Source organism: Ranitomeya variabilis, chromosome 3, assembly GCF_051348905.1.
Source record: "Ranitomeya variabilis isolate aRanVar5 chromosome 3, aRanVar5.hap1, whole genome shotgun sequence".
In the NCBI taxonomy this organism is placed as follows: domain Eukaryota; kingdom Metazoa; phylum Chordata; class Amphibia; order Anura; family Dendrobatidae; genus Ranitomeya; species Ranitomeya variabilis.
The window spans coordinates 375,955,213-375,979,886 of NC_135234.1; the positions used below are offsets into that span (position 1 = coordinate 375,955,213).

General features: G+C 48.2%; 71 pseudogenes; all 71 read right to left on the minus strand.

Annotated features, from left to right (window-relative positions):
* Positions 1-19: 19 nt before the first annotated feature.
* Positions 20-195, minus strand: LOC143759807 (U2 spliceosomal RNA; annotated as a pseudogene).
* A 177-nt stretch (positions 196-372) lies between these two features.
* LOC143763173 (U2 spliceosomal RNA) lies at positions 373-548 on the minus strand (annotated as a pseudogene).
* Positions 549-725: 177 nt separating this feature from the next.
* Positions 726-901, minus strand: LOC143818886 (U2 spliceosomal RNA; annotated as a pseudogene).
* A 177-nt stretch (positions 902-1,078) lies between these two features.
* LOC143760401 (U2 spliceosomal RNA) lies at positions 1,079-1,254 on the minus strand (annotated as a pseudogene).
* A 93-nt stretch (positions 1,255-1,347) lies between these two features.
* LOC143761304 (U2 spliceosomal RNA) lies at positions 1,348-1,523 on the minus strand (annotated as a pseudogene).
* A 177-nt stretch (positions 1,524-1,700) lies between these two features.
* On the minus strand, positions 1,701-1,876 carry LOC143759694 (U2 spliceosomal RNA; annotated as a pseudogene).
* A 177-nt stretch (positions 1,877-2,053) lies between these two features.
* Positions 2,054-2,229, minus strand: LOC143761842 (U2 spliceosomal RNA; annotated as a pseudogene).
* Positions 2,230-2,406: 177 nt separating this feature from the next.
* Positions 2,407-2,582, minus strand: LOC143760984 (U2 spliceosomal RNA; annotated as a pseudogene).
* A 174-nt stretch (positions 2,583-2,756) lies between these two features.
* On the minus strand, positions 2,757-2,935 carry LOC143762652 (U2 spliceosomal RNA; annotated as a pseudogene).
* A 177-nt stretch (positions 2,936-3,112) lies between these two features.
* Positions 3,113-3,288, minus strand: LOC143759993 (U2 spliceosomal RNA; annotated as a pseudogene).
* Positions 3,289-3,464: 176 nt separating this feature from the next.
* On the minus strand, positions 3,465-3,641 carry LOC143762245 (U2 spliceosomal RNA; annotated as a pseudogene).
* A 175-nt stretch (positions 3,642-3,816) lies between these two features.
* LOC143759505 (U2 spliceosomal RNA) lies at positions 3,817-3,994 on the minus strand (annotated as a pseudogene).
* Positions 3,995-4,171: 177 nt separating this feature from the next.
* Positions 4,172-4,347, minus strand: LOC143759695 (U2 spliceosomal RNA; annotated as a pseudogene).
* Positions 4,348-4,524: 177 nt separating this feature from the next.
* On the minus strand, positions 4,525-4,700 carry LOC143760985 (U2 spliceosomal RNA; annotated as a pseudogene).
* A 177-nt stretch (positions 4,701-4,877) lies between these two features.
* LOC143759372 (U2 spliceosomal RNA) lies at positions 4,878-5,053 on the minus strand (annotated as a pseudogene).
* Positions 5,054-5,230: 177 nt separating this feature from the next.
* On the minus strand, positions 5,231-5,406 carry LOC143760986 (U2 spliceosomal RNA; annotated as a pseudogene).
* A 177-nt stretch (positions 5,407-5,583) lies between these two features.
* LOC143762768 (U2 spliceosomal RNA) lies at positions 5,584-5,759 on the minus strand (annotated as a pseudogene).
* Positions 5,760-5,934: 175 nt separating this feature from the next.
* Positions 5,935-6,112, minus strand: LOC143761506 (U2 spliceosomal RNA; annotated as a pseudogene).
* A 177-nt stretch (positions 6,113-6,289) lies between these two features.
* Positions 6,290-6,465, minus strand: LOC143760194 (U2 spliceosomal RNA; annotated as a pseudogene).
* Positions 6,466-6,639: 174 nt separating this feature from the next.
* On the minus strand, positions 6,640-6,818 carry LOC143762653 (U2 spliceosomal RNA; annotated as a pseudogene).
* Positions 6,819-6,995: 177 nt separating this feature from the next.
* On the minus strand, positions 6,996-7,171 carry LOC143759994 (U2 spliceosomal RNA; annotated as a pseudogene).
* Positions 7,172-7,347: 176 nt separating this feature from the next.
* On the minus strand, positions 7,348-7,524 carry LOC143762246 (U2 spliceosomal RNA; annotated as a pseudogene).
* A 177-nt stretch (positions 7,525-7,701) lies between these two features.
* LOC143762113 (U2 spliceosomal RNA) lies at positions 7,702-7,877 on the minus strand (annotated as a pseudogene).
* A 177-nt stretch (positions 7,878-8,054) lies between these two features.
* Positions 8,055-8,230, minus strand: LOC143762816 (U2 spliceosomal RNA; annotated as a pseudogene).
* A 177-nt stretch (positions 8,231-8,407) lies between these two features.
* On the minus strand, positions 8,408-8,583 carry LOC143763953 (U2 spliceosomal RNA; annotated as a pseudogene).
* Positions 8,584-8,760: 177 nt separating this feature from the next.
* Positions 8,761-8,936, minus strand: LOC143759808 (U2 spliceosomal RNA; annotated as a pseudogene).
* Positions 8,937-9,113: 177 nt separating this feature from the next.
* Positions 9,114-9,289, minus strand: LOC143763174 (U2 spliceosomal RNA; annotated as a pseudogene).
* Positions 9,290-9,466: 177 nt separating this feature from the next.
* Positions 9,467-9,642, minus strand: LOC143818887 (U2 spliceosomal RNA; annotated as a pseudogene).
* A 177-nt stretch (positions 9,643-9,819) lies between these two features.
* Positions 9,820-9,995, minus strand: LOC143760402 (U2 spliceosomal RNA; annotated as a pseudogene).
* A 93-nt stretch (positions 9,996-10,088) lies between these two features.
* Positions 10,089-10,264, minus strand: LOC143761305 (U2 spliceosomal RNA; annotated as a pseudogene).
* Positions 10,265-10,441: 177 nt separating this feature from the next.
* On the minus strand, positions 10,442-10,617 carry LOC143759696 (U2 spliceosomal RNA; annotated as a pseudogene).
* Positions 10,618-10,794: 177 nt separating this feature from the next.
* Positions 10,795-10,970, minus strand: LOC143818951 (U2 spliceosomal RNA; annotated as a pseudogene).
* Positions 10,971-11,147: 177 nt separating this feature from the next.
* LOC143760989 (U2 spliceosomal RNA) lies at positions 11,148-11,323 on the minus strand (annotated as a pseudogene).
* A 174-nt stretch (positions 11,324-11,497) lies between these two features.
* Positions 11,498-11,676, minus strand: LOC143762654 (U2 spliceosomal RNA; annotated as a pseudogene).
* A 177-nt stretch (positions 11,677-11,853) lies between these two features.
* Positions 11,854-12,029, minus strand: LOC143759995 (U2 spliceosomal RNA; annotated as a pseudogene).
* A 176-nt stretch (positions 12,030-12,205) lies between these two features.
* LOC143762247 (U2 spliceosomal RNA) lies at positions 12,206-12,382 on the minus strand (annotated as a pseudogene).
* A 175-nt stretch (positions 12,383-12,557) lies between these two features.
* On the minus strand, positions 12,558-12,735 carry LOC143759506 (U2 spliceosomal RNA; annotated as a pseudogene).
* Positions 12,736-12,912: 177 nt separating this feature from the next.
* On the minus strand, positions 12,913-13,088 carry LOC143759697 (U2 spliceosomal RNA; annotated as a pseudogene).
* Positions 13,089-13,265: 177 nt separating this feature from the next.
* LOC143760990 (U2 spliceosomal RNA) lies at positions 13,266-13,441 on the minus strand (annotated as a pseudogene).
* A 177-nt stretch (positions 13,442-13,618) lies between these two features.
* LOC143759373 (U2 spliceosomal RNA) lies at positions 13,619-13,794 on the minus strand (annotated as a pseudogene).
* Positions 13,795-13,971: 177 nt separating this feature from the next.
* Positions 13,972-14,147, minus strand: LOC143760991 (U2 spliceosomal RNA; annotated as a pseudogene).
* Positions 14,148-14,324: 177 nt separating this feature from the next.
* On the minus strand, positions 14,325-14,500 carry LOC143762769 (U2 spliceosomal RNA; annotated as a pseudogene).
* A 175-nt stretch (positions 14,501-14,675) lies between these two features.
* On the minus strand, positions 14,676-14,853 carry LOC143759507 (U2 spliceosomal RNA; annotated as a pseudogene).
* Positions 14,854-15,030: 177 nt separating this feature from the next.
* Positions 15,031-15,206, minus strand: LOC143760195 (U2 spliceosomal RNA; annotated as a pseudogene).
* A 177-nt stretch (positions 15,207-15,383) lies between these two features.
* Positions 15,384-15,559, minus strand: LOC143760196 (U2 spliceosomal RNA; annotated as a pseudogene).
* Positions 15,560-15,736: 177 nt separating this feature from the next.
* Positions 15,737-15,912, minus strand: LOC143759996 (U2 spliceosomal RNA; annotated as a pseudogene).
* Positions 15,913-16,088: 176 nt separating this feature from the next.
* LOC143762248 (U2 spliceosomal RNA) lies at positions 16,089-16,265 on the minus strand (annotated as a pseudogene).
* A 177-nt stretch (positions 16,266-16,442) lies between these two features.
* Positions 16,443-16,618, minus strand: LOC143762114 (U2 spliceosomal RNA; annotated as a pseudogene).
* Positions 16,619-16,795: 177 nt separating this feature from the next.
* LOC143762817 (U2 spliceosomal RNA) lies at positions 16,796-16,971 on the minus strand (annotated as a pseudogene).
* A 177-nt stretch (positions 16,972-17,148) lies between these two features.
* LOC143763964 (U2 spliceosomal RNA) lies at positions 17,149-17,324 on the minus strand (annotated as a pseudogene).
* Positions 17,325-17,501: 177 nt separating this feature from the next.
* On the minus strand, positions 17,502-17,677 carry LOC143759809 (U2 spliceosomal RNA; annotated as a pseudogene).
* A 177-nt stretch (positions 17,678-17,854) lies between these two features.
* LOC143763214 (U2 spliceosomal RNA) lies at positions 17,855-18,030 on the minus strand (annotated as a pseudogene).
* Positions 18,031-18,207: 177 nt separating this feature from the next.
* On the minus strand, positions 18,208-18,383 carry LOC143818888 (U2 spliceosomal RNA; annotated as a pseudogene).
* A 177-nt stretch (positions 18,384-18,560) lies between these two features.
* Positions 18,561-18,736, minus strand: LOC143760403 (U2 spliceosomal RNA; annotated as a pseudogene).
* A 93-nt stretch (positions 18,737-18,829) lies between these two features.
* LOC143761307 (U2 spliceosomal RNA) lies at positions 18,830-19,005 on the minus strand (annotated as a pseudogene).
* Positions 19,006-19,182: 177 nt separating this feature from the next.
* On the minus strand, positions 19,183-19,358 carry LOC143759699 (U2 spliceosomal RNA; annotated as a pseudogene).
* A 177-nt stretch (positions 19,359-19,535) lies between these two features.
* LOC143761843 (U2 spliceosomal RNA) lies at positions 19,536-19,711 on the minus strand (annotated as a pseudogene).
* A 177-nt stretch (positions 19,712-19,888) lies between these two features.
* LOC143760992 (U2 spliceosomal RNA) lies at positions 19,889-20,064 on the minus strand (annotated as a pseudogene).
* Positions 20,065-20,238: 174 nt separating this feature from the next.
* LOC143762655 (U2 spliceosomal RNA) lies at positions 20,239-20,417 on the minus strand (annotated as a pseudogene).
* A 177-nt stretch (positions 20,418-20,594) lies between these two features.
* Positions 20,595-20,770, minus strand: LOC143759997 (U2 spliceosomal RNA; annotated as a pseudogene).
* Positions 20,771-20,946: 176 nt separating this feature from the next.
* LOC143762249 (U2 spliceosomal RNA) lies at positions 20,947-21,123 on the minus strand (annotated as a pseudogene).
* A 177-nt stretch (positions 21,124-21,300) lies between these two features.
* LOC143762115 (U2 spliceosomal RNA) lies at positions 21,301-21,476 on the minus strand (annotated as a pseudogene).
* Positions 21,477-21,651: 175 nt separating this feature from the next.
* LOC143762478 (U2 spliceosomal RNA) lies at positions 21,652-21,829 on the minus strand (annotated as a pseudogene).
* A 177-nt stretch (positions 21,830-22,006) lies between these two features.
* LOC143763976 (U2 spliceosomal RNA) lies at positions 22,007-22,182 on the minus strand (annotated as a pseudogene).
* A 177-nt stretch (positions 22,183-22,359) lies between these two features.
* Positions 22,360-22,535, minus strand: LOC143761217 (U2 spliceosomal RNA; annotated as a pseudogene).
* A 177-nt stretch (positions 22,536-22,712) lies between these two features.
* On the minus strand, positions 22,713-22,888 carry LOC143763175 (U2 spliceosomal RNA; annotated as a pseudogene).
* A 177-nt stretch (positions 22,889-23,065) lies between these two features.
* LOC143818772 (U2 spliceosomal RNA) lies at positions 23,066-23,241 on the minus strand (annotated as a pseudogene).
* A 177-nt stretch (positions 23,242-23,418) lies between these two features.
* LOC143760404 (U2 spliceosomal RNA) lies at positions 23,419-23,594 on the minus strand (annotated as a pseudogene).
* A 93-nt stretch (positions 23,595-23,687) lies between these two features.
* Positions 23,688-23,863, minus strand: LOC143761308 (U2 spliceosomal RNA; annotated as a pseudogene).
* A 177-nt stretch (positions 23,864-24,040) lies between these two features.
* LOC143759700 (U2 spliceosomal RNA) lies at positions 24,041-24,216 on the minus strand (annotated as a pseudogene).
* Positions 24,217-24,393: 177 nt separating this feature from the next.
* Positions 24,394-24,569, minus strand: LOC143761845 (U2 spliceosomal RNA; annotated as a pseudogene).
* Positions 24,570-24,674: the final 105 nt, after the last annotated feature.

The window sequence follows — 24,674 nt, forward strand, 5'->3', positions numbered from 1 at the left end:
AACGCGTTTTGAATCTGCATAACCACACCCTCCATCCCCATTGTGACAGCACGTGAAGGTTCCGTGCGACAAAGCAAGCTCCATTTCCAGCTCCCTATTCCAAAAATCTATTTAATATATGGTCCCCAAATAGGGGACGTATCAGATAAGAACAGACACTACTCTTGATCTTGAGCCATTTGGCCGAGAAGCGATGATCAGAAATGGTTTGCCACTTGGGCCGCACCAAGGCCTACAACCGAAACCCACTGTGGAGACATAGCAAAAGATTGCCGCAGGGAAGACATTTTCCAAAAACTCTGGAAGCTCTGTAGATGACAGTTCTGCGGTGTGCGTGTGTTCAAGCTGTGCACAACGCGTTTTGAATCTGCATAACCACACCCTCCATCCCCATTGTGACAGCACGTGAAGGTTCCGTGTGACAAAGCAAGCTCCATTTCCAGCTCCCTATTCCAAAAATCCATTTAATATATGGTCCCCAAATAGGGGACGTATCAGATAAGAACAGACACTACGCTTAAACTTGAGCCATTTGGCCGACAAGCGATGATCAGAAATGGGTTGCCACTTGGGCCGCACCAAGGCCTAAAACCGAAACCCACTGTGGAGACATAGCAAAAGATTGCCGCAGGGAAGACATTTTCCAGAAACTCTGGAAGCTCTGTCGATGACAGTTCTGCGGTGTGCGTGTGTTCAAGCTGTGCACAACGCGTTTTGAATCTGCATAACCACACCCTCCATCCCCATTGTGACAGCACATGAAGGTTCCGTGCGACAAAGCAAGCTCCATTTCCAGCTCCCTATTCCAAAAATCTATTTAATATATGGTCCCCAAATAGGGGACGTATCAGATAAGAACAGACACTACGCTTGATCTTGAGCCATTTGGCCGAGAAGCGATGATCAGAAATGGTTTGCCACTTGGGCCGCACCAAGGCCTACAACCGAAACCCACTGTGGAGACATAGCAAAAGATTGCCGCAGGGAAGACATTTTCCAGAAACTCTGGAAGTTCTGTAGATGATAGTTCTGCGGTGTGCGTGTGTTCAAGCTGTGCACAACGCGTTTTGAATCTGCATAACCACACCCTCCATCCCCATTGTGACAGCACGTGAAGGTTCCGTGCGACAAAGCAAGCTCCATTTCCAACTCCCTATTCCAAAAATCTATTTAATATATGGTCCCCAAATAGGGGACGTATCAGATAAGAACAGACACTACGCTTGATCTTGAGCCATTTGGCCGAGAAGCGATGATCAGAAATGGTTTGCCACTTGGGCCGCACCAAGGCCTACAACCGAAACCCACTGTGGAGACAAGCTGTGCACAATGCGTTTTGAATCTGCATAACCACACCCTCCATCCCCATTGTGACAGCACGTGAAGGTTCCATGCGACAAAGCAAGCTCCATTTCCAGCTCCCTATTCCAAAAATCTATTTAATATATGGTCCCCAAATAGGGGACGTATCAGATAAGAACAGACACTACGCTTGATCTTGAGCCATTTGGCCGAGAAGCGATGATCAGAAATGGTTTGCCACTTGGGCCGCACCAAGGCCTACAACCGAAACCCACTGTGGAGACATAGCAAAAGATTGCCGCAGGGAAGACATTTTCCAGAAACTCTGGAAGCTCTGTAGATGACAGTTCTGCGGTGTGCGTGTGTTCAAGCTGTGCACAACGCGTTTTGAATCTGCATAACCACACCCTCCATCCCCATTGTGACAGCACGTGAAGGTTCCGTGCGACAAAGCAAGCTCCATTTCCAGCTCCCTATTCCAAAAATCTATTTAATATATGGTCCCCAAATAGGGGACGTATCAGATAAGAACAGACACTACGCTTGATCTTGAGCCATTTGGCCGAGAAGCGATGATCAGAAATGGTTCGCCATTTGGGCCGCACCAAGGCCTACAACCGAAACCCACTGTGGAGACATAGCAAAAGATTGCCGCAGGGAAGACATTTTCCAGAAACTCTGGAAGCTCTGTAGATGACAGTTCTGCGGTGTGCGTGTGTTCAAGCTGTGCACAACGCGTTTTGAATCTGCATAACCACACCCTCCATCCCCATTGTGACAGCACGTGAAGGTTCCGTGCGACAAAGCAAGCTCCATTTCCAGCATCCTATTCCAAAAATCCATTTAATATATGGTCCCCAAATAGGGGACGTATCAGATAAGAACAGACTCTACGCTTGATCTTGAGCCATTTGGCCGAGAAGCGATGATCAGAAATGGTTTGCCACTTGGGCCGCACCAAGGCCTACAACCGAAACCCACTGTGGAGACTTAGCAAAAGATTGCCGCAGGGAAGACATTTTCCAGAAACTCTGGAAGCTCTGTAGATGACAGTTCTGCGGTGTGCGTGTGTTCAAGCTGTGCACAACGCGTTTCGAATCTGCATAACCACACCCTCCATCCCCATTGTGACAGCACGTGAAGGTTCCGTGTGACAAAGCAAGCTCCATTTCCAGCTCCCTATTCCAAAAATCCATTTAATATATGGTCCCCAAATAGGGGACGTATCAGATAAGAACAGACACTACGCTTGATCTTGAGCCATTTGGCCGAGAAGCGATGATCAGAAATGGTTTGCCACTTGGGCCGCACCAAGGCCTACAACCGAAACCCACTGTGGAGACATAGCAAAAGATTGCCGCAGGGAAGACATTTTCCAGAAACTCTGGAAGCTTTGTCGATGACAGTTCTGCGGTGTGCGTGTGTTCAAGCTGTGCACAACGCGTTTTGAATCTGCATAATCACACCCTCCATCCCCATTGTGACAGCACGTGAAGGTTCCGTGTGACAAAGCAAGCTCCATTTCCAGCTCCCTATTCCAAAAATCCATTTAATATATGGTCCCCAAATAGGGGACGTATCCGAGAAGAACAGACACTACGCTTGATCTTGAGCCATTTGGCCGAGAAGCGATGATCAGAAATGGTTTGCCACTTGGGCCGCCCCAAGGCCTACAACTGAAACCCACTGTGGAGACATAGCAAAAGATTGCCGCAGGGAAGACATTTTCCAGAAACTCTGGAAGCTCTGTAGATGACAGTTCTGCGGTGTGCGTGTGTTCAAGCTGTGCACAACGCGTTTTGAATCTGCATAACCACACCCTCCATCCCCATTGTGACAGCACGTGAAGGTTCCGTGCGACAAAGCAAGCTCCATTTCCAGCTCCCTATTCCAAAAATCCATTTAATATATGGTCCCCAAATAGGGGACGTATCAGATAAGAACAGACACTACGCTTGATCTTGAGCCATTTGGCCGAGAAGCGATGATCAGAAATGGTGTGCCACTTGGGCCGCACCAAGGCCTACAACCGAAACCCACTGTGGAGACATAGCAAAAGATTGCCGCAGGGAAGACATTTTCCAGAAACTCTGGAAGTTCTGTAGATGACAGTTCTGCGGTGTGCGTGTGTTCAAGCTGTGCACAACGCGTTTTGAATCTGCATAACCACACCCTCCATCCCCATTGTGACAGCAAGTGAAGGTTCCGTGCGACAAAGCAAGCTCCATTTCCAGTTCCCTATTCCAAAAATCTATTTAATATATGGTCCCCAAATAGGGTACGTATCAGATAAGAACAGACACTACGCTTGATCTTGAGCCATTTGGCCGAGAAGCGATGATCAGAAATGGTTTGCCACTTGGGCCGCACCAAGGCCTACAACCGAAACCCACTGTGGAGACATAGCAAAAGATTGCCGCAGGGAAGACATTTTCCAGAAACTCTGGAAGCTCTGTCGATGACAGTTCTGCGGTGTGCGTGTGTTCAAGCTGTGCACAACGCGTTTTGAATCTGCATAACCACACCCTCCATCCCCATTGTGACAGCATGTGAAGGTTCCGTCCGACGAAGCAAGCTCCATTTCCAGCTCCGTTTTCCAAAAATCCATTTAATATATGGTCCCCAAATAGGGGACGTATCAGATAAGAACAGACACTACGCTTGATCTTGAGCCATTTGGCCGAGAAGCGATGATCAGAAATGGTTTGCCACTTGGGCCGCACCAAGGCCTAAAACCGAAACCCACTGTGGAGACATAGCAAAAGATTGCCGCAGGGAAGACATTTTCCAGAAACTCTGGAAGCTCTGTCGATGACAGTTCTGCGGTGTGCGTGTGTTCAAGCTGTGCACAACGCGTTTTGAATCTGCATAACCACACCCTCCATCCCCATTGTGACAGCACGTGAAGGTTCCGTGCGACAAAGCAAGCTCCATTTCCAGCTCCCTATTCCAAAAATCTATTTAATATATGGTCCCCAAATAGGGGACGTATCAGATAAGAACAGACACTACGCTTGATCTTGAGCCATTTGGCCGAGAAGCGATGATCAGAAATGGTTTGCCACTTGGGCCGCACCAAGGCCTACAACCGAAACCCACTGTGGAGACATAGCAAAAGATTGCCGCAGGGAAGACATTTTCCAAAAACTCTGGAAGCTCTGTAGATGACAGTTCTGCGGTGTGCGTGTGTTCAAGCTGTGCACAACGCGTTTTGAATCTGCATAACCACACCCTCCATCCCCATTGTGACAGCACGTGAAGGTTCCGTGTGACAAAGCAAGCTCCATTTCCAGCTCCCTATTCCAAAAATCCATTTAATATATGGTCCCCAAATAGGGGACGTATCAGATAAGAACAGACACTACGCTTGATCTTGAGCCATTTGGCCGAGAAGCGATGATCAGAAATGGTTTGCCACTTGGGCCGCACCAAGGCCTAAAACCGAAACCCACTGTGGAGACATAGCAAAAGATTGCCGCAGGGAAGACATTTTCCAGAAACTCTGGAAGCTCTGTCGATGACAGTTCTGCGGTGTGCGTGTGTTCAAGCTGTGCACAACGCGTTTTGAATCTGCATAACCACACCCTCCATCCCCACTGTGACAGCACGTGAAGGTTCCGTGCGACAAAGCAAGCTCCATTTCCAGCTCCCTATTCCAAAAATCTATTTAATATATGGTCCCCAAATAGGGGACGTATCAGATAAGAACAGACACTACGCTTGATCTTGAGCCATTTGGCCGAGAAGCGATGATCAGAAATGGTTTGCCACTTGGGCCGCACCAAGGCCTACAACCGAAACCCACTGTGGAGACATAGCAAAAGATTGCCGCAGGGAAGACATTTTCCAGAAACTCTGGAAGCTCTGTCGATGACAGTTCTGCAGTGTGCGTGTGTTCAAGCTGTGCACAACGCGTTTTGAATCTGCATAACCACACCCTCCATCCCCATTGTGACAGCACGTGAAGGTTCCGTGTGACAAAGCAAGCTCCATTTCCAGCTCCCTATTCCAAAAATCCATTTAATATATGGTCCCCAAATAGGGGACGTATCAGATAAGAACAGACACTACGCTTGATCTTGAGCCATTTGGCCGAGAAGCGATGATCAGAAATGGTTTGCCACTTGGGCCGCACCAAGGCCTACAACCGAAACCCACTGTGGAGACATAGCAAAAGATTGCCGCAGGGAAGACATTTTCCAGAAACTCTGGAGGTTCTGTAGATGATAGTTCTGCGGTGTGCGTGTGTTCAAGCTGTGCACAACGCGTTTTGAATCTGCATAACCACACCCTCCATCCCCATTGTGACAGCACGTGAAGGTTCCGTGCGACAAAGCATGCTCCATTTCCAGCTCCCTATTCCAAAAATCTATTTAATATATGGTCCCCAAATAGGGGACATATCAGATAAGAGCAGACACTACGCTTGATCTTGAGCCATTTGGCCAAGAAGCGATGATCAGAAATGGTTTGCCACTTGGGCCGCACCAAGGCCTACAACCGAAACCCACTGTGGAGACATAGCAAAAGATTGCCGCAGGGAAGACATTTTCCAGAAACTCTGGAAGCTCTGTCGATGACAGTTCTGCAGTGTGCGTGTGTTCAAGCTGTGCACAACGCGTTTTGAATCTGCATAACCACACCCTCCATCCCCATTGTGACAGCATGTGAAGGTTCCGTCCGACGAAGCAAGCTCCATTTCCAGCTCCGTTTTCCAAAAATCCATTTATTATATGGTCCCCAAATAGGGGACGTATCAGATAAGAACAGACACTACGCTTGATCTTGAGCCATTTGGCCGAGAAGCGATGATCAGAAATGGTTTGCCACTTAGGCCTCACCAAGGCCTACAACCGTAACCCACTGTGGAGACATAGCAAAAGATTGCCGCAGGGAAGACATTTTCCAGAAACCCTGGAAGCTCTGTAGATGACAGTTCTGCGGTGTGCGTGTGTTCAAGCTGTGCACAACGCATTTTGAATCTGCATAACCACACCCTCCATCCTCATTGTGACAGCACGTGAAGGTTCTGTGCGACAAAGCAAGCTCCATTTCCAGCTCCCTATTCCAAAAATCTATTTAATATATGGTCCCCAAATAGGGGACGTATCAGATAAGAACAGACACTACGCTTGATCTTGAGCCATTTGGCCGAGAAACGATGATCAGAAATGGTTTGCCACTTGGGCCGCACCAAGGCCTACAACCGAAACCCACTGTGGAGACATAGCAAAAGATTGCCGCAGGGAAGACATTTTCCAGAAACTCTGGAAGCTTTGTCGATGACAGTTCTGCGGTGTGCGTGTGTTCAAGCTGTGCACAACGCGTTTTGAATCTGCATAATCACACCCTCCATCCCCATTGTGACAGCACGTGAAGGTTCCGTGTGACAAAGCAAGCTCCATTTCCAGCTCCCTATTCCAAAAATCCATTTAATATATGGTCCCCAAATAGGGGACGTATCCGAGAAGAACAGACACTACGCTTGATCTTGAGCCATTTGGCCGAGAAGCGATGATCAGAAATGGTTTGCCACTTGGGCCGCCCCAAGGCCTACAACTGAAACCCACTGTGGAGACATAGCAAAAGATTGCCGCAGGGAAGACATTTTCCAGAAACTCTGGAAGCTCTGTAGATGACAGTTCTGCGGTGTGCGTGTGTTCAAGCTGTGCACAACGCGTTTTGAATCTGCATAACCACACCCTCCATCCCCATTGTGACAGCACGTGAAGGTTCCGTGCGACAAAGCAAGCTCCATTTCCAGCTCCCTATTCCAAAAATCCATTTAATATATGGTCCCCAAATAGGGGACGTATCAGATAAGAACAGACACTACGCTTGATCTTGAGCCATTTGGCCGAGAAGCGATGATCAGAAATGGTGTGCCACTTGGGCCGCACCAAGGCCTACAACCGAAACCCACTGTGGAGACATAGCAAAAGATTGCCGCAGGGAAGACATTTTCCAGAAACTCTGGAAGTTCTGTAGATGACAGTTCTGCGGTGTGCGTGTGTTCAAGCTGTGCACAACGCGTTTTGAATCTGCATAACCACACCCTCCATCCCCATTGTGACAGCAAGTGAAGGTTCCGTGCGACAAAGCAAGCTCCATTTCCAGTTCCCTATTCCAAAAATCTATTTAATATATGGTCCCCAAATAGGGTACGTATCAGATAAGAACAGACACTACGCTTGATCTTGAGCCATTTGGCCGAGAAGCGATGATCAGAAATGGTTTGCCACTTGGGCCGCACCAAGGCCTACAACCGAAACCCACTGTGGAGACATAGCAAAAGATTGCCGCAGGGAAGACATTTTCCAGAAACTCTGGAAGCTCTGTAGATGACAGTTCTGCGGTGTGCGTGTGTTCAAGCTGTATACAACGCGTTTCGAATCTGCATAACCACACCCTCCATCCCCATTGTGACAGCACGTGAAGGTTCCGTGCGACAAAGCAAGCTCCATTGCCAGCTCCCTATTCCAAAAATCCATTTAATATATGGTCCCCAAATAGGGGACGTATCAGATAAGAACAGACTCTACGCTTGATCTTGAGCCATTTGGCCGAGAAGCGATGATCAGAAATGGTTTGCCATTTGGGCCGCACCAAGGCCTACAACCGAAACCCACTGTGGAGACATAGCAAAAGATTGCCGCAGGGAAGACATTTTCCAGAAACTCTGGAAGCTCTGTAGATGACAGTTCTGCGGTGTGCGTGTGTTCAAGCTGTGCACAACGCGTTTTGAATCTGCATAACCACACCCTCCATCCCCATTGTGACAGCACGTGAAGGTTCCGTGCGACAAAGCAAGCTCCATTTCCAGCATCCTATTCCAAAAATCCATTTAATATATGGTCCCCAAATAGGGGACGTATCAGATAAGAACAGACTCTACGCTTGATCTTGAGCCATTTGGCCGAGATGCGATGATCAGAAATGGTTTGCCACTTGGGCCGCACCAAGGCCTACAACCGAAACCCACTGTGGGGACATAGCAAAAGATTGCCGCAGGGAAGACATTTTCCAGAAACTCTGGAAGCTCTGTAGATGACAGTTCTGTGGTGTGCGTGTGTTCAAGCTGTGCACAACGCGTTTTGAATCTGCATAACCACACCCTCCATCCCCATTGTGACAGCACGTGAAGGTTCCGTGCGACGAAGCAAGCTCCATTTCCAGCTCCCTATTCCAAAAATCCATTTAATATATGGTCCCCAAATAGGGGACGTATCAGATAAGAACAGACACTACGCTTGATCTTGAGCCATTTGGCCGAGAAGCGATGATCAGAAATGGTTTGCCACTTGGGCCACACCAAGGCCTACAACCGAAACCCACTGTGGAGACATAGCAAAAGATTGCCGCAGGGAAGACATTTTCCAGAAACTCTGGAAGCTCTGTAGATGACAGTTCTGCGGTGTGCGTGTGTTCAAGCTGTGCACAACGCGTTTTGAATCTGCATAACCACACCCTCCATCCCCATTGTGACAGCACGTGAAGGTTCCGTGCGACAAAGCAAGCTCCATTTCCAGCTCCCTATTCCAAAAATCTATTTAATATATGGTCCCCAAATAGGGGACGTATCAGATAAGAACAGACACTACTCTTGATCTTGAGCCATTTGGCCGAGAAGCGATGATCAGAAATGGTTTGCCACTTGGGCCGCACCAAGGCCTACAACCGAAACCCACTGTGGAGACATAGCAAAAGATTGCCGCAGGGAAGACATTTTCCAAAAACTCTGGAAGCTCTGTAGATGACAGTTCTGCGGTGTGCGTGTGTTCAAGCTGTGCACAACGCGTTTTGAATCTGCATAACCACACCCTCCATCCCCATTGTGACAGCACGTGAAGGTTCCGTGTGACAAAGCAAGCTCCATTTCCAGCTCCCTATTCCAAAAATCCATTTAATATATGGTCCCCAAATAGGGGACGTATCAGATAAGAACAGACACTACGCTTAAACTTGAGCCATTTGGCCGACAAGCGATGATCAGAAATGGGTTGCCACTTGGGCCGCACCAAGGCCTAAAACCGAAACCCACTGTGGAGACATAGCAAAAGATTGCCGCAGGGAAGACATTTTCCAGAAACTCTGGAAGCTCTGTCGATGACAGTTCTGCGGTGTGCGTGTGTTCAAGCTGTGCACAACGCGTTTTGAATCTGCATAACCACACCCTCCATCCCCATTGTGACAGCACATGAAGGTTCCGTGCGACAAAGCAAGCTCCATTTCCAGCTCCCTATTCCAAAAATCTATTTAATATATGGTCCCCAAATAGGGGACGTATCAGATAAGAACAGACACTACGCTTGATCTTGAGCCATTTGGCCGAGAAGCGATGATCAGAAATGGTTTGCCACTTGGGCCGCACCAAGGCCTACAACCGAAACCCACTGTGGAGACATAGCAAAAGATTGCCGCAGGGAAGACATTTTCCAGAAACTCTGGAAGTTCTGTAGATGATAGTTCTGCGGTGTGCGTGTGTTCAAGCTGTGCACAACGCGTTTTGAATCTGCATAACCACACCCTCCATCCCCATTGTGACAGCACGTGAAGGTTCCGTGCGACAAAGCAAGCTCCATTTCCAACTCCCTATTCCAAAAATCTATTTAATATATGGTCCCCAAATAGGGGACGTATCAGATAAGAACAGACACTACGCTTGATCTTGAGCCATTTGGCCGAGAAGCGATGATCAGAAATGGTTTGCCACTTGGGCCGCACCAAGGCCTACAACCGAAACCCACTGTGGAGACAAGCTGTGCACAATGCGTTTTGAATCTGCATAACCACACCCTCCATCCCCATTGTGACAGCACGTGAAGGTTCCATGCGACAAAGCAAGCTCCATTTCCAGCTCCCTATTCCAAAAATCTATTTAATATATGGTCCCCAAATAGGGGACGTATCAGATAAGAACAGACACTACGCTTGATCTTGAGCCATTTGGCCGAGAAGCGATGATCAGAAATGGTTTGCCACTTGGGCCGCACCAAGGCCTACAACCGAAACCCACTGTGGAGACATAGCAAAAGATTGCCGCAGGGAAGACATTTTCCAGAAACTCTGGAAGCTCTGTAGATGACAGTTCTGCGGTGTGCGTGTGTTCAAGCTGTGCACAACGCGTTTTGAATCTGCATAACCACACCCTCCATCCCCATTGTGACAGCACGTGAAGGTTCCGTGCGACAAAGCAAGCTCCATTTCCAGCTCCCTATTCCAAAAATCTATTTAATATATGGTCCCCAAATAGGGGACGTATCAGATAAGAACAGACACTACGCTTGATCTTGAGCCATTTGGCCGAGAAGCGATGATCAGAAATGGTTCGCCATTTGGGCCACACCAAGGCCTACAACCGAAACCCACTGTGGAGACATAGCAAAAGATTGCCGCAGGGAAGACTTTTTCCAGAAACTCTGGAAGCTCTGTAGATGACAGTTCTGCGGTGTGCGTGTGTTCAAGCTGTGCACAACGCGTTTTGAATCTGCATAACCACACCCTCCATCCCCATTGTGACAGCACGTGAAGGTTCCGTGCGACAAAGCAAGCTCCATTTCCAGCATCCTATTCCAAAAATCCATTTAATATATGGTCCCCAAATAGGGGACGTATCAGATAAGAACAGATTCTACGCTTGATCTTGAGCCATTTGGCCGAGAAGCGATGATCAGAAATGGTTTGCCACTTGGGCCGCACCAAGGCCTACAACCGAAACCCACTGTGGAGACTTAGCAAAAGATTGCCGCAGGGAAGACATTTTCCAGAAACTCTGGAAGCTCTGTAGATGACAGTTCTGCGGTGTGCGTGTGTTCAAGCTGTGCACAACGCGTTTCGAATCTGCATAACCACACCCTCCATCCCCATTGTGACAGCACGTGAAGGTTCCGTGTGACAAAGCAAGCTCCATTTCCAGCTCCCTATTCCAAAAATCCATTTAATATATGGTCCCCAAATAGGGGACGTATCAGATAAGAACAGACACTACGCTTGATCTTGAGCCATTTGGCCGAGAAGCGATGATCAGAAATGGTTTGCCACTTGGGCCGCACCAAGGCCTACAACCGAAACCCACTGTGGAGACATAGCAAAAGATTGCCGCAGGGAAGACATTTTCCAGAAACTCTGGAAGCTTTGTCGATGACAGTTCTGCGGTGTGCGTGTGTTCAAGCTGTGCACAACGCGTTTTGAATCTGCATAATCACACCCTCCATCCCCATTGTGACAGCACGTGAAGGTTCCGTGTGACAAAGCAAGCTCCATTTCCAGCTCCCTATTCCAAAAATCCATTTAATATATGGTCCCCAAATAGGGGACGTATCCGAGAAGAACAGACACTACGCTTGATCTTGAGCCATTTGGCCGAGAAGCGATGATCAGAAATGGTTTGCCACTTGGGCCGCCCCAAGGCCTACAACTGAAACCCACTGTGGAGACATAGCAAAAGATTGCCGCAGGGAAGACATTTTCCAGAAACTCTGGAAGCTCTGTAGATGACAGTTCTGCGGTGTGCGTGTGTTCAAGCTGTGCACAACGCGTTTTGAATCTGCATAACCACACCCTCCATCCCCATTGTGACAGCACGTGAAGGTTCCGTGCGACAAAGCAAGCTCCATTTCCAGCTCCCTATTCCAAAAATCCATTTAATATATGGTCCCCAAATAGGGGACGTATCAGATAAGAACAGACACTACGCTTGATCTTGAGCCATTTGGCCGAGAAGCGATGATCAGAAATGGTGTGCCACTTGGGCCGCACCAAGGCCTACAACCGAAACCCACTGTGGAGACATAGCAAAAGATTGCCGCAGGGAAGACATTTTCCAGAAACTCTGGAAGTTCTGTAGATGACAGTTCTGCGGTGTGCGTGTGTTCAAGCTGTGCACAACGCGTTTTGAATCTGCATAACCACACCCTCCATCCCCATTGTGACAGCAAGTGAAGGTTCCGTGCGACAAAGCAAGCTCCATTTCCAGTTCCCTATTCCAAAAATCTATTTAATATATGGTCCCCAAATAGGGTACGTATCAGATAAGAACAGACACTACGCTTGATCTTGAGCCATTTGGCCGAGAAGCGATGATCAGAAATGGTTTGCCACTTGGGCCGCACCAAGGCCTACAACCGAAACCCACTGTGGAGACATAGCAAAAGATTGCCGCAGGGAAGACATTTTCCAGAAACTCTGGAAGCTCTGTCGATGACAGTTCTGCGGTGTGCGTGTGTTCAAGCTGTGCACAACGCGTTTTGAATCTGCATAACCACACCCTCCATCCCCATTGTGACAGCATGTGAAGGTTCCGTCCGACGAAGCAAGCTCCATTTCCAGCTCCGTTTTCCAAAAATCCATTTAATATATGGTCCCCAAATAGGGGACGTATCAGATAAGAACAGACACTACGCTTGATCTTGAGCCATTTGGCCGAGAAGCGATGATCAGAAATGGTTTGCCACTTGGGCCGCACCAAGGCCTAAAACCGAAACCCACTGTGGAGACATAGCAAAAGATTGCCGCAGGGAAGACATTTTCCAGAAACTCTGGAAGCTCTGTCGATGACAGTTCTGCGGTGTGCGTGTGTTCAAGCTGTGCACAACGCGTTTTGAATCTGCATAACCACACCCTCCATCCCCATTGTGACAGCACGTGAAGGTTCCGTGCGACAAAGCAAGCTCCATTTCCAGCTCCCTATTCCAAAAATCTATTTAATATATGGTCCCCAAATAGGGGACGTATCAGATAAGAACAGACACTACGCTTGATCTTGAGCCATTTGGCCGAGAAGCGATGATCAGAAATGGTTTGCCACTTGGGCCGCACCAAGGCCTACAACCGAAACCCACTGTGGAGACATAGCAAAAGATTGCCGCAGGGAAGACATTTTCCAAAAACTCTGGAAGCTCTGTAGATGACAGTTCTGCGGTGTGCGTGTGTTCAAGCTGTGCACAACGCGTTTTGAATCTGCATAACCACACCCTCCATCCCCATTGTGACAGCACGTGAAGGTTCCGTGTGACAAAGCAAGCTCCATTTCCAGCTCCCTATTCCAAAAATCCATTTAATATATGGTCCCCAAATAGGGGACGTATCAGATAAGAACAGACACTACGCTTGATCTTGAGCCATTTGGCCGAGAAGCGATGATCAGAAATGGTTTGCCACTTGGGCCGCACCAAGGCCTAAAACCGAAACCCACTGTGGAGACATAGCAAAAGATTGCCGCAGGGAAGACATTTTCCAGAAACTCTGGAAGCTCTGTCGATGACAGTTCTGCGGTGTGCGTGTGTTCAAGCTGTGCACAACGCGTTTTGAATCTGCATAACCACACCCTCCATCCCCACTGTGACAGCACGTGAAGGTTCCGTGCGACAAAGCAAGCTCCATTTCCAGCTCCCTATTCCAAAAATCTATTTAATATATGGTCCCCAAATAGGGGACGTATCAGATAAGAACAGACACTACGCTTGATCTTGAGCCATTTGGCCGAGAAGCGATGATCAGAAATGGTTTGCCACTTGGGCCGCACCAAGGCCTACAACCGAAACCCACTGTGGAGACATAGCAAAAGATTGCCGCAGGGAAGACATTTTCCAGAAACTCTGGAAGCTCTGTCGATGACAGTTCTGCAGTGTGCGTGTGTTCAAGCTGTGCACAACGCGTTTTGAATCTGCATAACCACACCCTCCATCCCCATTGTGACAGCACGTGAAGGTTCCGTGTGACAAAGCAAGCTCCATTTCCAGCTCCCTATTCCAAAAATCCATTTAATATATGGTCCCCAAATAGGGGACGTATCAGATAAGAACAGACACTACGCTTGATCTTGAGCCATTTGGCCGAGAAGCGATGATCAGAAATGGTTTGCCACTTGGGCCGCACCAAGGCCTACAACCGAAACCCACTGTGGAGACATAGCAAAAGATTGCCGCAGGGAAGACATTTTCCAGAAACTCTGGAGGTTCTGTAGATGATAGTTCTGCGGTGTGCGTGTGTTCAAGCTGTGCACAACGCGTTTTGAATCTGCATAACCACACCCTCCATCCCCATTGTGACAGCACGTGAAGGTTCCGTGCGACAAAGCATGCTCCATTTCCAGCTCCCTATTCCAAAAATCTATTTAATATATGGTCCCCAAATAGGGGACATATCAGATAAGAGCAGACACTACGCTTGATCTTGAGCCATTTGGCCAAGAAGCGATGATCAGAAATGGTTTGCCACTTGGGCCGCACCAAGGCCTACAACCGAAACCCACTGTGGAGACATAGCAAAAGATTGCCGCAGGGAAGACATTTTCCAGAAACTCTGGAAGCTCTGTCGATGACAGTTCTGCGGTGTGCGTGTGTTCAAGCTGTGCACAACGCGTTTTGAATCTGCATAACCACACCCTCCATCCCCATTGTGACAGCATGTGAAGGTTCCGTCCGACGAAGCAAGCTCCATTTCCAGCTCCGTTTTCCAAAAATCCATTTAATATATGGTCCCCAAATAGGGGACGTATCAGATAAGAACAGACACTACGCTTGATCTTGAGCCATTTGGCCGAGAAGCGATGATCAGAAATGGTTTGCCACTTAGGCCTCACCAAGGCCTACAACCGTAACCCACTGTGGAGACATAGCAAAAGATTGCCGCAGGGAAGACATTTTCCAGAAACCCTGGAAGCTCTGTAGATGACAGTTCTGCGGTGTGCGTGTGTTCAAGCTGTGCACAACGCATTTTGAATCTGCATAACCACACCCTCCATCCTCATTGTGACAGCACGTGAAGGTTCTGTGCGACAAAGCAAGCTCCATTTCCAGCTCCCTATTCCAAAAATCTATTTAATATATGGTCCCCAAATAGGGGACGTATCAGATAAGAACAGACACTACGCTTGATCTTGAGCCATTTGGCCGAGAAACGATGATCAGAAATGGTTTGCCACTTGGGCCGCACCAAGGCCTACAACCGAAACCCACTGTGGAGACATAGCAAAAGATTGCCGCAGGGAAGACATTTTCCAGAAACTCTGGAAGCTTTGTCGATGACAGTTCTGCGGTGTGCGTGTGTTCAAGCTGTGCACAACGCATTTTGAATCTGCATAACCACACCCTCCATCCTCATTGTGACAGCACGTGAAGGTTCTGTGCGACAAAGCAAGCTCCATTTCCAGCTCCCTATTCCAAAAATCTATTTAATATATGGTCCCCAAATAGGGGACGTATCAGATAAGAACAGACACTACGCTTGATCTTGAGCCATTTGGCCGAGAAACGATGATCAGAAATGGTTTGCCACTTGGGCCGCCCCAAGGCCTACAACTGAAACCCACTGTGGAGACATAGCAAAAGATTGCCGCAGGGAAGACATTTTCCAGAAACTCTGGAAGCTCTGTAGATGACAGTTCTGCGGTGTGCGTGTGTTCAAGCTGTGCACAACGCGTTTTGAATCTGCATAACCACACCCTCCATCCCCATTGTGACAGCACGTGAAGGTTCCGTGCGACAAAGCAAGCTCCATTTCCAGCTCCCTATTCCAAAAATCCATTTAATATATGGTCCCCAAATAGGGGACGTATCAGATAAGAACAGACACTACGCTTGATCTTGAGCCATTTGGCCGAGAAGCGATGATCAGAAATGGTGTGCCACTTGGGCCGCACCAAGGCCTACAACCGAAACCCACTGTGGAGACATAGCAAAAGATTGCCGCAGGGAAGACATTTTCCAGAAACTCTGGAAGTTCTGTAGATGACAGTTCTGCGGTGTGCGTGTGTTCAAGCTGTGCACAACGCGTTTTGAATCTGCATAACCACACCCTCCATCCCCATTGTGACAGCAAGTGAAGGTTCCGTGCGACAAAGCAAGCTCCATTTCCAGTTCCCTATTCCAAAAATCTATTTAATATATGGTCCCCAAATAGGGTACGTATCAGATAAGAACAGACACTACGCTTGATCTTGAGCCATTTGGCCGAGAAGCGATGATCAGAAATGGTTTGCCACTTGGGCCGCACCAAGGCCTACAACCGAAACCCACTGTGGAGACATAGCAAAAGATTGCCGCAGGGAAGACATTTTCCAGAAACTCTGGAAGCTCTGTAGATGACAGTTCTGCGGTGTGCGTGTGTTCAAGCTGTATACAACGCGTTTCGAATCTGCATAACCACACCCTCCATCCCCATTGTGACAGCACGTGAAGGTTCCGTGCGACAAAGCAAGCTCCATTGCCAGCTCCCTATTCCAAAAATCCATTTAATATATGGTCCCCAAATAGGGGACGTATCAGATAAGAACAGACTCTACGCTTGATCTTGAGCCATTTGGCCGAGAAGCGATGATCAGAAATGGTTTGCCATTTGGGCCGCACCAAGGCCTACAACCGAAACCCACTGTGGAGACATAGCAAAAGATTGCCGCAGGGAAGACATTTTCCAGAAACTCTGGAAGCTCTGTAGATGACAGTTCTGCGGTGTGCGTGTGTTCAAGCTGTGCACAACGCGTTTTGAATCTGCATAACCACACCCTCCATCCCCATTGTGACAGCACGTGAAGGTTCCGTGCGACAAAGCAAGCTCCATTTCCAGCATCCTATTCCAAAAATCCATTTAATATATGGTCCCCAAATAGGGGACGTATCAGATAAGAACAGACTCTACGCTTGATCTTGAGCCATTTGGCCGAGATGCGATGATCAGAAATGGTTTGCCACTTGGGCCGCACCAAGGCCTACAACCGAAACCCACTGTGGGGACATAGCAAAAGATTGCCGCAGGGAAGACATTTTCCAGAAACTCTGGAAGCTCTGTAGATGACAGTTCTGTGGTGTGCGTGTGTTCAAGCTGTGCACAACGCGTTTTGAATCTGCATAACCACACCCTCCATCCCCATTGTGACAGCACGTGAAGGTTCCGTGCGACGAAGCAAGCTCCATTTCCAGCTCCCTATTCCAAAAATCCATTTAATATATGGTCCCCAAATAGGGGACGTATCAGATAAGAACAGACACTACGCTTGATCTTGAGCCATTTGGCCGAGAAGCGATGATCAGAAATGGTTTGCCACTTGGGCCACACCAAGGCCTACAACCGAAACCCACTGTGGAGACATAGCAAAAGATTGCCGCAGGGAAGACATTTTCCAGAAACTCTGGAAGCTCTGTAGATGACAGTTCTGCGGTGTGCGTGTGTTCAAGCTGTGCACAACGCGTTTTGAATCTGCATAACCACACCCTCCATCCCCATTGTGACAGCACGTGAAGGTTCCGTGCGACAAAGCAAGCTCCATTTCCAGCTCCCTATTCCAAAAATCTATTTAATATATGGTCCCCAAATAGGGGACGTATCAGATAAGAACAGACACTACTCTTGATCTTGAGCCATTTGGCCGAGAAGCGATGATCAGAAATGGTTTGCCACTTGGGCCGCACCAAGGCCTACAACCGAAACCCACTGTGGAGACATAGCAAAAGATTGCCGCAGGGAAGACATTTTCCAAAAACTCTGGAAGCTCTGTAGATGACAGTTCTGCGGTGTGCGTGTGTTCAAGCTGTGCACAACGCGTTTTGAATCTGCATAACCACACCCTCCATCCCCATTGTGACAGCACGTGAAGGTTCCGTGTGACAAAGCAAGCTCCATTTCCAGCTCCCTATTCCAAAAATCCATTTAATATATGGTCCCCAAATAGGGGACGTATCAGATAAGAACAGACACTACGCTTAAACTTGAGCCATTTGACCGACAAGCGATGATCAGAAATGGGTTGCCACTTGGGCCGCACCAAGGCCTAAAACCGAAACCCACTGTGGAGACATAGCAAAAGATTGCCGCAGGGAAGACATTTTCCAGAAACTCTGGAAGCTCTGTCGATGACAGTTCTGCGGTGTGCGTGTGTTCAAGCTGTGCACAACGCGTTTTGAATCTGCATAACCACACCCTCCATCCCCATTGTGACAGCACATGAAGGTTCCGTGCGACAAAGCAAGCTCCATTTCCAGCTCCCTATTCCAAAAATCTATTTAATATATGGTCCCCAAATAGGGGACGTATCAGATAAGAACAGACACTACGCTTGATCTTGAGCCATTTGGCCGAGAAGCGATGATCAGAAATGGTTTGCCACTTGGGCCGCACCAAGGCCTACAACCGAAACCCACTGTGGAGACATAGCAAAAGATTGCCGCAGGGAAGACATTTTCCAGAAACTCTGGAAGTTCTGTAGATGATAGTTCTGCGGTGTGCGTGTGTTCAAGCTGTGCACAACGCGTTTTGAATCTGCATAACCACACCCTCCATCCCCATTGTGACAGCACGTGAAGGTTCCGTGCGACAAAGCAAGCTCCATTTCCAACTCCCTATTCCAAAAATCTATTTAATATATGGTCCCCAAATAGGGGACGTATCAGATAAGAACAGACACTACGCTTGATCTTGAGCCATTTGGCCGAGAAGCGATGATCAGAAATGGTTTGCCACTTGGGCCGCACCAAGGCCTACAACCGAAACCCACTGTGGAGACAAGCTGTGCACAATGCGTTTTGAATCTGCATAACCACACCCTCCATCCCCATTGTGACAGCACGTGAAGGTTCCATGCGACAAAGCAAGCTCCATTTCCAGCTCCCTATTCCAAAAATCTATTTAATATATGGTCCCCAAATAGGGGACGTATCAGATAAGAACAGACACTACGCTTGATCTTGAGCCATTTGGCCGAGAAGCGATGATCAGAAATGGTTTGCCACTTGGGCCGCACCAAGGCCTACAACCGAAACCCACTGTGGAGACATAGCAAAAGATTGCCGCAGGGAAGACATTTTCCAGAAACTCTGGAAGCTCTGTAGATGACAGTTCTGCGGTGTGCGTGTGTTCAAGCTGTGCACAACGCGTTTTGAATCTGCATAACCACACCCTCCATCCCCATTGTGACAGCACGTGAAGGTTCCGTGCGACAAAGCAAGCTCCATTTCCAGCTCCCTATTCCAAAAATCTATTTAATATATGGTCCCCAAATAGGGGACGTATCAGATAAGAACAGACACTACGCTTGATCTTGAGCCATTTGGCCGAGAAGCGATGATCAGAAATGGTTCGCCATTTGGGCCGCACCAAGGCCTACAACCGAAACCCACTGTGGAGACATAGCAAAAGATTGCCGCAGGGAAGACATTTTCCAGAAACTCTGGAAGCTCTGTAGATGACAGTTCTGCGGTGTGCGTGTGTTCAAGCTGTGCACAACGCGTTTTGAATCTGCATAACCACACCCTCCATCCCCATTGTGACAGCACGTGAAGGTTCCGTGCGACAAAGCAAGCTCCATTTCCAGCATCCTATTCCAAAAATCCATTTAATATATGGTCCCCAAATAGGGGACGTATCAGATAAGAACAGACTCTACGCTTGATCTTGAGCCATTTGGCCGAGAAGCGATGATCAGAAATGGTTTGCCACTTGGGCCGCACCAAGGCCTACAACCGAAACCCACTGTGGAGACTTAGCAAAAGATTGCCGCAGGGAAGACATTTTCCAGAAACTCTGGAAGCTCTGTAGATGACAGTTCTGCGGTGTGCGTGTGTTCAAGCTGTGCACAACGCGTTTCGAATCTGCATAACCACACCCTCCATCCCCATTGTGACAGCACGTGAAGGTTCCGTGTGACAAAGCAAGCTCCATTTCCAGCTCCCTATTCCAAAAATCCATTTAATATATGGTCCCCAAATAGGGGACGTATCAGATAAGAACAGACACTACGCTTGATCTTGAGCCATTTGGCCGAGAAGCGATGATCAGAAATGGTTTGCCACTTGGGCCGCACCAAGGCCTACAACCGAAACCCACTGTGGAGACATAGCAAAAGATTGCCGCAGGGAAGACATTTTCCAGAAACTCTGGAAGCTTTGTCGATGACAGTTCTGCGGTGTGCGTGTGTTCAAGCTGTGCACAACGCGTTTTGAATCTGCATAATCACACCCTCCATCCCCATTGTGACAGCACGTGAAGGTTCCGTGTGACAAAGCAAGCTCCATTTCCAGCTCCCTATTCCAAAAATCCATTTAATATATGGTCCCCAAATAGGGGACGTATCCGAGAAGAACAGACACTACGCTTGATCTTGAGCCATTTGGCCGAGAAGCGATGATCAGAAATGGTTTGCCACTTGGGCCGCCCCAAGGCCTACAACTGAAACCCACTGTGGAGACATAGCAAAAGATTGCCGCAGGGAAGACATTTTCCAGAAACTCTGGAAGCTCTGTAGATGACAGTTCTGCGGTGTGCGTGTGTTCAAGCTGTGCACAACGCGTTTTGAATCTGCATAACCACACCCTCCATCCCCATTGTGACAGCACGTGAAGGTTCCGTGCGACAAAGCAAGCTCCATTTCCAGCTCCCTATTCCAAAAATCCATTTAATATATGGTCCCCAAATAGGGGACGTATCAGATAAGAACAGACACTACGCTTGATCTTGAGCCATTTGGCCGAGAAGCGATGATCAGAAATGGTGTGCCACTTGGGCCGCACCAAGGCCTACAACCGAAACCCACTGTGGAGACATAGCAAAAGATTGCCGCAGGGAAGACATTTTCCAGAAACTCTGGAAGTTCTGTAGATGACAGTTCTGCGGTGTGCGTGTGTTCAAGCTGTGCACAACGCGTTTTGAATCTGCATAACCACACCCTCCATCCCCATTGTGACAGCAAGTGAAGGTTCCGTGCGACAAAGCAAGCTCCATTTCCAGTTCCCTATTCCAAAAATCTATTTAATATATGGTCCCCAAATAGGGTACGTATCAGATAAGAACAGACACTACGCTTGATCTTGAGCCATTTGGCCGAGAAGCGATGATCAGAAATGGTTTGCCACTTGGGCCGCACCAAGGCCTACAACCGAAACCCACTGTGGAGACATAGCAAAAGATTGCCGCAGGGAAGACATTTTCCAGAAACTCTGGAAGCTCTGTAGATGACAGTTCTGCGGTGTGCGTGTGTTCAAGCTGTATACAACGCGTTTCGAATCTGCATAACCACACCCTCCATCCCCATTGTGACAGCACGTGAAGGTTCCGTGCGACAAAGCAAGCTCCATTGCCAGCTCCCTATTCCAAAAATCCATTTAATATATGGTCCCCAAATAGGGGACGTATCAGATAAGAACAGACTCTACGCTTGATCTTGAGCCATTTGGCCGAGAAGCGATGATCAGAAATGGTTTGCCATTTGGGCCGCACCAAGGCCTACAACCGAAACCCACTGTGGAGACATAGCAAAAGATTGCCGCAGGGAAGACATTTTCCAGAAACTCTGGAAGCTCTGTAGATGACAGTTCTGCGGTGTGCGTGTGTTCAAGCTGTGCACAACGCGTTTTGAATCTGCATAACCACACCCTCCATCCCCATTGTGACAGCATGTGAAGGTTCCGTGCGACAAAGCAAGCTCCATTTCCAGCATCCTATTCCAAAAATCCATTTAATATATGGTCCCCAAATAGGGGACGTATCAGATAAGAACAGACTCTACGCTTGATCTTGAGCCATTTGGCCGAGATGCGATGATCAGAAATGGTTTGCCACTTGGGCCGCACCAAGGCCTACAACCGAAACCCACTGTGGAGACATAGCAAAAGATTGCCGCAGGGAAGACATTTTCCAGAAACTCTGGAAGCTCTGTAGATGACAGTTCTGTGGTGTGCGTGTGTTCAAGCTGTGCACAACGCGTTTTGAATCTGCATAACCACACCCTCCATCCCCATTGTGACAGCACGTGAAGGTTCCGTGCGACGAAGCAAGCTCCATTTCCAGCTCCCTATTCCAAAAATCCATTTAATATATGGTCCCCAAATAGGGGACGTATCAGATAAGAACAGACACTACGCTTGATCTTGAGCCATTTGGCCGAGAAGCGATGATCAGAAATGGTTTGCCACTTGGGCCACACCAAGGCCTACAACCGAAACCCACTGTGGAGACATAGCAAAAGATTGCCGCAGGGAAGACATTTTCCAGAAACTCTGGAAGCTCTGTAGATGACAGTTCTGCGGTGTGCGTGTGTTCAAGCTGTGCACAACGCGTTTTGAATCTGCATAACCACACCCTCCATCCCCATTGTGACAGCACGTGAAGGTTCCGTGCGACAAAGCAAGCTCCATTTCCAGCTCCCTATTCCAAAAATCTATTTAATATATGGTCCCCAAATAGGGGACGTATCAGATAAGAACAGACACTACACTTGATCTTGAGCCATTTGGCCGAGAAGCGATGATCAGAAATGGTTTGCCACTTGGGCCGCACCAAGGCCTACAACCGAAACCCACTGTGGAGACATAGCAAAAGATTGCCGCAGGGAAGACATTTTCCAAAAACTCTGGAAGCTCTGTAGATGACAGTTCTGCGGTGTGCGTGTGTTCAAGCTGTGCACAACGCGTTTTGAATCTGCATAACCACACCCTCCATCCCCATTGTGACAGCACGTGAAGGTTCCGTGTGACAAAGCAAGCTCCATTTCCAGCTCCCTATTCCAAAAATCCATTTAATATATGGTCCCCAAATAGGGGACGTATCAGATAAGAACAGACACTACGCTTAAACTTGAGCCATTTGGCCGACAAGCGATGATCAGAAATGGGTTGCCACTTGGGCCGCACCAAGGCCTAAAACCGAAACCCACTGTGGAGACATAGCAAAAGATTGCCGCAGGGAAGACATTTTCCAGAAACTCTGGAAGCTCTGTCGATGACAGTTCTGCGGTGTGCGTGTGTTCAAGCTGTGCACAACGCGTTTTGAATCTGCATAACCACACCCTCCATCCCCATTGTGACAGCACATGAAGGTTCCGTGCGACAAAGCAAGCTCCATTTCCAGCTCCCTATTCCAAAAATCTATTTAATATATGGTCCCCAAATAGGGGACATATCAGATAAGAACAGACACTACGCTTGATCTTGAGCCATTTGGCCGAGAAGCGATGATCAGAAATGGTTTGCCACTTGGGCCGCACCAAGGCCTACAACCGAAACCCACTGTGGAGACATAGCAAAAGATTGCCGCAGGGAAGACATTTTCCAGAAACTCTGGAAGTTCTGTAGATGATAGTTCTGCGGTGTGCGTGTGTTCAAGCTGTGCACAACGCGTTTTGAATCTGCATAACCACACCCTCCATCCCCATTGTGACAGCACGTGAAGGTTCCGTGCGACAAAGCAAGCTCCATTTCCAACTCCCTATTCCAAAAATCTATTTAATATATGGTCCCCAAATAGGGGACGTATCAGATAAGAACAGACACTACGCTTGATCTTGAGCCATTTGGCCGAGAAGCGATGATCAGAAATGGTTTGCCACTTGGGCCGCACCAAGGCCTACAACCGAAACCCACTGTGGAGACAAGCTGTGCACAATGCGTTTTGAATCTGCATAACCACACCCTCCATCCCCATTGTGACAGCACGTGAAGGTTCCATGCGACAAAGCAAGCTCCATTTCCAGCTCCCTATTCCAAAAATCTATTTAATATATGGTCCCCAAATAGGGGACGTATCAGATAAGAACAGACACTACGCTTGATCTTGAGCCATTTGGCCGAGAAGCGATGATCAGAAATGGTTTGCCACTTGGGCCGCACCAAGGCCTACAACCGAAACCCACTGTGGAGACATAGCAAAAGATTGCCGCAGGGAAGACATTTTCCAGAAACTCTGGAAGCTCTGTAGATGACAGTTCTGCGGTGTGCGTGTGTTCAAGCTGTGCACAACGCGTTTTGAATCTGCATAACCACACCCTCCATCCCCATTGTGACAGCACGTGAAGGTTCCGTGCGACAAAGCAAGCTCCATTTCCAGCTCCCTATTCCAAAAATCTATTTAATATATGGTCCCCAAATAGGGGACGTATCAGATAAGAACAGACACTACGCTTGATCTTGAGCCATTTGGCCGAGAAGCGATGATCAGAAATGGTTCGCCATTTGGGCCGCACCAAGGCCTACAACCGAAACCCACTGTGGAGACATAGCAAAAGATTGCCGCAGGGAAGACATTTTCCAGAAACTCTGGAAGCTCTGTAGATGACAGTTCTGCGGTGTGCGTGTGTTCAAGCTGTGCACAACGCGTTTTGAATCTGCATAACCACACCCTCCATCCCCATTGTGACAGCACGTGAAGGTTCCGTGCGACAAAGCAAGCTCCATTTCCAGCATCCTATTCCAAAAATCCATTTAATATATGGTCCCCAAATAGGGGACGTATCAGATAAGAACAGACTCTACGCTTGATCTTGAGCCATTTGGCCGAGAAGCGATGATCAGAAATGGTTTGCCACTTGGGCCGCACCAAGGCCTACAACCGAAACCCACTGTGGAGACTTAGCAAAAGATTGCCGCAGGGAAGACATTTTCCAGAAACTC